The sequence below is a fragment of the Ctenopharyngodon idella genome, chromosome 1 (genome assembly GCF_019924925.1).
Source record: "Ctenopharyngodon idella isolate HZGC_01 chromosome 1, HZGC01, whole genome shotgun sequence".
NCBI lineage: Eukaryota > Metazoa > Chordata > Actinopteri > Cypriniformes > Xenocyprididae > Ctenopharyngodon > Ctenopharyngodon idella.
The window spans coordinates 38,481,371-38,488,997 of record NC_067220.1 but is presented as its reverse complement, the minus strand read 5'-3'; the positions used below and the strand labels follow the sequence as shown (position 1 = coordinate 38,488,997).

General features: G+C 34.0%; 1 protein-coding gene across 1 annotated transcript in view; it reads left to right on the top strand.

The window, feature by feature from the left end:
• The window catches only part of slkb (STE20-like kinase b), a 56,463-nt gene extending 49,097 nt beyond the window's left edge, over positions 1-7,366 (top strand). The window contains exon 19 of the transcript XR_007931738.1: positions 7,202-7,366. The gene's annotated coding sequence lies outside the window, so the exon portion shown is untranslated. The remainder of the gene's footprint in view (positions 1-7,201) is intronic.
• The last annotated feature ends 261 nt before the right edge of the window (positions 7,367-7,627 follow it).

The window sequence follows — 7,627 nt, the reverse complement described above, 5'->3', positions numbered from 1 at the left end:
ATAATTAAACCTTTAAACTTGTGGCCATCTATATGCTTTTTACAATATGCAACACCTTAAATTTGCTTAAAATAAAGGTTACATTCAACAAATAGTTTAATGGCTAATACCTGATTTCTTTTTCTTTTCTTTTCTAGGCTTTAAGAACCTAGACACTTAGCAACCTATAATTTAACCAGATAAGAACCAAATAACAGCTCAACTCAACCCTATACAGCCAAAATGTTTTTTTGCTGAACGGAAGGTGCTCTGCAAATGCACAAATTAGTACTGAAATAACATATAGTACAAAAGCACATTTGTGAAACAAAAAATTCATCAGAAAACATCAGATTTTATTCTGTATCTGCTCAGAACAAATTGACACTTACCACTTATAATTACCGTCTCATGTCAAATGGTCTGTCCTGTATCAACACACTGATGTTTTTCAGTTCAAGTTCAATCACAGCACCCCTTATCAAAAGATTTCTTTAGCTTGAATTTCAAGCTTTCTTATCACATCTGGAGCCAACAAGTTTAAACCTGAAGTTCTCATGAAGGCAGCAGCTATACTCTCTACACCTGACACATAATTGCTTACAGTATGTAGGGTTTGAATTCGATTATTTCTGCGTGAGTTTAAATGTACATTTTTGTATGTTTTTAAATGTTTCAGAATATTCCCTGACAGCAGGTTTAGAGAATGAAATTGAAATAAAGTCAGCAATAAACTGAAAGGAACAAAATTAAGTAAAAAGTAAATAAAATGCAAAAAAAACCTCATTGATATAGTCAATGAATGAGTAAATAAAAATAATAATAAAAAGTAAAAAAGAATTAAATAAATGAAAATAAAAAACTATCAAATAAAAATGAATTAAAACATAAATAAATAAATAAAATGAACATATTTACACATTTTATTCTTATAAAGCAGTTTCCCATCTCTAATATGTTTAATTTTGGTTGTAAAATGGCGATATCCCATATCACCCATGTAAAAGAGACCACATAACAAACAGCATATTTTAGTATGTATGTATAAATAAATAAAAGATTATAATTATATATTGTTGTTTGTTCATCATCTTCCCTCTATATTTTCTTTTGGCAAAGCATTATTTTCCTTCATTTCAGCTATGATAAAGAGACATCCACATAGCATTGTGTGTTTGTGCATTTTGGGGGCGGAGCAATGAAGGGAGGGGTGTGTTTGTTTGGGTTGATTTCAAATATCAACAGTGTTTCTCAGAAATAGTTACTGCAACTTTAATGGAATAATTTGTTCTAGTCTACATGAACTTAAAAAGTTAATTATTTCTGCAGAATTATGCAGCAATGTTAAAATTCTTGCCAGTAATTTTTCCATGTTTTGGCAAATTTAAAATTATACTATTTACTATTATACTATTTACTAAATTATACAATTTGTAACACTAAAAAACTGAACTGATTTATTTTATATTTATTATATATAGTGTGTTTGTATGTGTCTGTGTGTATATATATGTACATATATAGTATATTTACATATGAAGTTTGTATATAGTTATAGTATACTTTTAAGTGTTATTAAATTGTTAGCAAAGGTCATCTAAATTTAAAAATAGGGGAAATTAAAATGCTCAATTAAATACCCAATATTGGCTGATATGTATCTAATATCAATGGATACCAATTAATAAAAATCTCTAATATCACCTAATAATATGCACAATATATCCATGCCATGTTGGTTATTGGCTGATATTAGTGATTTAAATTGGTATCTGTATTGGACATATATAAGCCAATATCGAAAGATCAGCCAATGTCACTACTACTGTATATATCCAATATCGGCAGATACTGATTAAAATATCTTAATATTGGCTGATACCTGATATCCAGTATGGTACAGATATATTATGCATCCCTAAATATTGAAGCTTATTGCAGATATTTTTTTTCTTGTAGTTAATATATTTGTGTTCATGTAGTAATTCTTGTACATTTGTGTGGCCGATAAACAGTTTGCAGCACAGGAGGAGAAGAGACAGAAGAACGAGCGTCTCCATCAACAGCAGAAACATGAGAATCAGATGAGAGACCTGCAGACGCAGTGCGACGCCAACGCCAGAGAACTCCAGCAGCTGCAGGTACACCAGAGGAGCAATACAGCATATGTTTTATTTTTCTATAAAACAAAAACGAAACGGTAACATGCCTTGTGTGTGTTGTAGAATGAGAAGTGCCATCTGTTGATCGAGCACGAGACTCAGAAGCTGAAGGAGCTGGATGAGGAGCACAGCGCAGAGCTCAAGGACTGGAGAGACAAACTCAGACCCCGCAAGAAGGTAAAGTATGATTTTTTTTTTTAATGTCTTTGGTGTCAATCTTCATTACACCAATATATCGTAATATTATTGAGCAGTTCTTCATGATAATTCTAAGAAATTACATGGTACAGTATGTTTGATCTTTCCCTGTACATTGAGACTTTTTATAGTGCACTCAAGCTGTGTGATGCTTCATCCACACCACTAGATGTCAGTATAAGTCCAGAAAAACATTACTGAGTGCTCTTTCGATATTGAACACTTCCATCACGTTTGATTAGTATGTTCACTAAGAACATGTAATCTCTCTGTCCAGGCCCTTGAGGAAGAGTTTGCCCGTAAGCTACAGGATCAGGAAGTGTTCTTCAAAATGAGCGGGGAGTCTGCATGCCTTAACCCCTCCACCCAGAGCCGAATCTCAAAGTTCTACCCCGTCCCGACCGTCCACTCCACTGGGTTTTAATGCACACATGTACAGAGATGCTGAACTGCTGTGACTGAACCTCTGCTGCCTTCTTCCCTCTGATCGCTGGTGTCAGTCAGAACGGAGGGCCGAATTGTTCCAGTAAGCTGCAGCTGCAGCTGTTGCTTTGATTTTATTCTTTTTTATTTTTATTTAAGCTTTAAAAATGGATTTTCAGATTCCCTAAACATTTCAGTGATTTTTTTTTTTTAAATCAATTTCATAATTTTACCTTTTTTTCCCTGAACAAGTGGTCTCACTGTGTTAATCATGTGGTTTACTAGGGCTGGGTATTGACACAAATTTCAAAATTCGATTCTATTTCGATTCACAAGCTTGCAATTCGATTCGATTTCGATTAAATTCGATTCGATTCAATATTGATTATTTTGGATATATATAAGGAATATGGAGGTAGATTTGTAGCTAATCTCCAAATAAATACATTATGATCCACAAATAAATGTAAAGATATTCACAAAAAATAATCGTATGCACAAATGAATAGAATGAGATCCACAAAGATATGTTAGGAGTTTCACAAAAATTAATTAAATTCACAAATAAATAAAATGAGATTTGCTAATAAAAAACACATTCACAATTATGTTTTTATGTCACAAGCATAACTCTGCCTGCATTTATTTGTGAATCACCACCTGTACATTTGTGTGCATTTGTGGATCGCTGCACGTATTTGTGGATCTCTTCCTGCACATTTGTGGATTCTGAAACAATTCTAGTGTCCCTGCTGCAGACAAATCCACAAATAGGTCGACTCCACCCACCGACTACTCAAGCCAATCAGATAACGTCCACGTTGCGCTGACCAATCGCAGCACAATCTCGCTACAACAAATCACGTTTTGCTTTACAATCGGGGGTGGGAACGGACTCTGAAAGGAGCTCCGTACTATTCCACCATGGGCGCATCGTTCAAATTGAGTTGAAGTGCTGTTTGTTTGATAAAAACACCCCGTTTACAAAATGTAACAGACTTTATTGTGATTAATCTTTTAATTTGTATTGTACATATTTTTTGTGGGTGTAATTATAAGGTCTGCATCCGTCTTACAAAGAGGGACTCTCTTATTTTGACGGGTATTATGGTCTGAGTGTTACTGATCACTGCAGTAATGAACAAGAGAACGTGCCGTGCACATTATTACGGTTCACCTGAGTTTTCTTAAGGATAGAAAGTTTACCAGTTTGTTAAGTAACCCTGAAAAGGCATCTCTTACAGTGATTATCTGGTGTTAAAAACGGTCATTTCATGGTAGCTAATGTACAATAAAACTTCATGAAACTCATCAGTAAAGTTTCAGCCATCATTTAGACGGGGATGATTTTTGGAGTATATATTGCCATCAGGATCAGTGAATCGGGATAAAGGCTATGATCATACACAGATCCCGAGCTATAACACGTCTACCTGACGCGAGCGTTAAGTCTGATTCATCTGAAACATTTGCATGATCAAGTGTTTGACTGCTGGACATTTTACTTTTAAATGAAATGCATCTATAGGCTATGTAATTCCATAACCTGTCACATTTAAAAAGTCTATCTTCTCAAATAACGTTAAAACGTTTAATTAATGTTTAAAATATTACTTAAGGGCCTGTTAATGTTTAATAGCTGGATCCGTCGATGTTTGATTGATAAACTGGGAAATGCTGTTATGTGACGACAGTTTCATCTATTTTGCAAATTCGCATGTTTATCACAAGGTTATTCGGTTAGATAAGTTAATAGCTAATTATTGAGGCTTTCTGTTCAATCAATATACCTTTGTTGTTACCATAACAGAGAGCACTGTTTCTCTGGCATTTTTAAATGGCACATAAAATATAATAGTTTGGCTTGGCTTGACACACAGTCTAATGGTCTAACGAAATATAAATTTTAAACCTCTTTTTACTGTACCATTGTTTAAGAACCCTCTACTTCCTTTCTAAGCCAATGCAGGACGAGACCGCCCCGATTGTAAAGCAAAACGTGATTGGTTGTAGCGAAAGTGTTCTGTGATTGGTCAGCGCCACGTGGACGTTATCTGATTGGCTTGAGTAGTCGGTGGGTGGAGTCGACCTATTTGTGGATTTGTCTGCAGTCCTGATGCTAGAATTCTTTCAGAATCCACAAATGCGTGAGGTGATTCACAAATGCGCAGGAAAAGATCCACAAATGCGTGCAGCGATCCACAAATGCACAGAAAGCAATTCACAAATGTACAGGTGGTGATTCACAAATAAATGCAGGCAGAGTTATGCTTGTGACATAAAAACACATTTGTGAATGTGTTTTTTATTAGCAAATCTCATTTTATTTATTTGTGAATTTAGTTAATTTTTGTGAAACTCCTAACATACATTTGTGGATCTCATTCTATTTATTTGTGGATACGATTATTTTTTGTGAATATCTTTACACTTATTTGTGGATCATAATCTATTTATTTGGAATTTTGCTACAATTCTACCCCCATAAATGAACAGTACATGGCAAATTTTCTCAAGGAAAAAAAATCTCTCAACTAATGCTGTAAACAATACATGGGAATCAATTACTATAATATTGAAGGTTAAAATTAACTGATTTGTATACAAACACTTAAATTAGTGGAAGTTAAGGAAGTTTGTAATAATAAAGTTCAAATACTAACTTTACAATTATGTAATTATATTTCTACTCCAATTCGTTTTTTGAAATACATTATTTAAATGGTGGCTGTTATAAAAACTTGACGGATTTATTCAAACTTGCATTAAATATTGAAGAACATTATAAATTATAACGAATGTGTAATATGGGGCATATTTAGCAAAATGCTGTTCTCTAGAGTTCATTTTTATAGCTGACTAATGAGTTTATGGTCACTGAATATGGTTTCTGAGGTAAATGTGACGTTACGTGACATTGTTTACAAGCTGTTTTATTGACGTCTTTCGCGTTTGAAACACTGATTGAACTATTCCATGAGACAGGATACGGATTTCGGTAAGTTGTACTGTATCTTTGAACATACCTTTGGGTATTCATTAATGTTTATTTCGCGCTGTAACTGGTATTAAAGCGGAGGAGATGATCAGTTCACGCGCGCTTCGCGTTGCCGCCTCTCTTGATCTGAGGCTACAGCCATCTGTCACGCCACATCAAACAGCGCCAAAACGGTTATTTTTTGAATTTCGTAATAAAATAGACAGAATTTGAAATCTGAGACTTTGTTTCATATCAAAAGTAGCAAAGCACAAAGCTTATTGCCATTTATTGGATGGGAGGAGCGCTACAACGTTCTATTCATTCGTCAACTGAAAACAGACTAGACTAATCGATTCTTAGGATTAAAGAATCGATATCGGTTCGTAAAAATGAGAATCGATTAAAATCGAGAAATTGATATTTTTTACCCAGCCCTATGGTTCACTGTGGTATTTTTAGGACTATATTTGTGAACATGGAATGACTGTTCAACTTCAGGCTAATTTGCATGAATAAAAGAGTCGATGGTTGATGTCAGTGGTTATGAGAACCAATCAAATTATGTAAATATCAAAATCAGTCAGAATAAAGCCATTGATTCTGCCAAGCAAAAATTTGTACTAATTAAGTTTAATGGCACATTATTTAGAGAAATAAATAATATTGTAATGACATAATATTTAATGTTAATTAATGATGTCTTGGTTATTTCCTATATGAATTGCAGGATATAAATATATTTGAATTTCTGTTATCTCGCATCACTTTTTGTGAGCTTTGATTACTATCATAAAATAGATTTATACTTTAGGTAGCAGCCATATTCATTTCTTTGAAGCATTTTAGCATATCAACCACACTGTATGCAAATATTCTGACATCACTGTGGTAAGAAGTGCATTTGCGCTTGCTGTGCTATGCAATGTGAACATGTAGCACAATTAATCATCTCAAAGTTACAATTTATCTATGAACTTTAAAGCAAAAGAGCTCAATCTTTTCATGTTTTCCATACTGTTTATTCTCCAAAAAATGCCAATTGATTTTTCGATTACATGAGTTTGTTTCTCTGATAACTGGAGATTCACCCAGACATCTCTACACTAACATTTGTGTCCTTTTCGACTGTAAGACTGTATAGAGTGTCCAGTAAACCGATTTAATTTAATCAAACCGGTGTTTTATTCTTGTATATTTTAGCATTTGTTTTAGTAAAAGTTTTTTTTTCTTCATCTAAGTTGACTCAACTTTCAACATACACTTCTTAATGTGTTTACTGCATTTACATGTGTGGCGTAGTCCGTAAAAACTGCACAAACAGACATTTAAAATCTGTGAATAAAGACTGAAAACATGAAGTTGTTGTCATTGATAAAACCTGAGAGCATTGTTGATGTTTTGCAGCAGGTTTTACTGTAAAGAGAGTGCTGTGCACCTTCTGATACAGGAAGTCCTGCAGGTAGTCGCATAATCAGTACTTTGTCTTGATTTTTTTTTTTTGTATGCATTTTCTCATGAGGTAAAATGAACCGCATAACAGTTGTAAGATGTACTGTGTTTGTGTCAAAGATCAAATCTTTGTGATTATAGGAAGCTGCTGTAATTAAAACATTTGTGGTGAATAGTTCAGTTGTGTGGGTCTCTGTATTTAAGTGTCTCTCTGTTTATGAATATGAGGCAAAGACTTTATATACATGTGCTCTCATATTACTGTGAATGGGAGATAGTGCAACGCACAATATGGTGGAATAGTCCCGCCTTCTAAATAAAAGAGCCAATCGGCAATAGATCGCAACAGTGGCTGCCCTCTTTTTCAGTGGCGCTGATTCCGGAATTATTTTTTTCATTTATTTTTCCCATAGGGATTTTAAAATAGTCTTTGTTA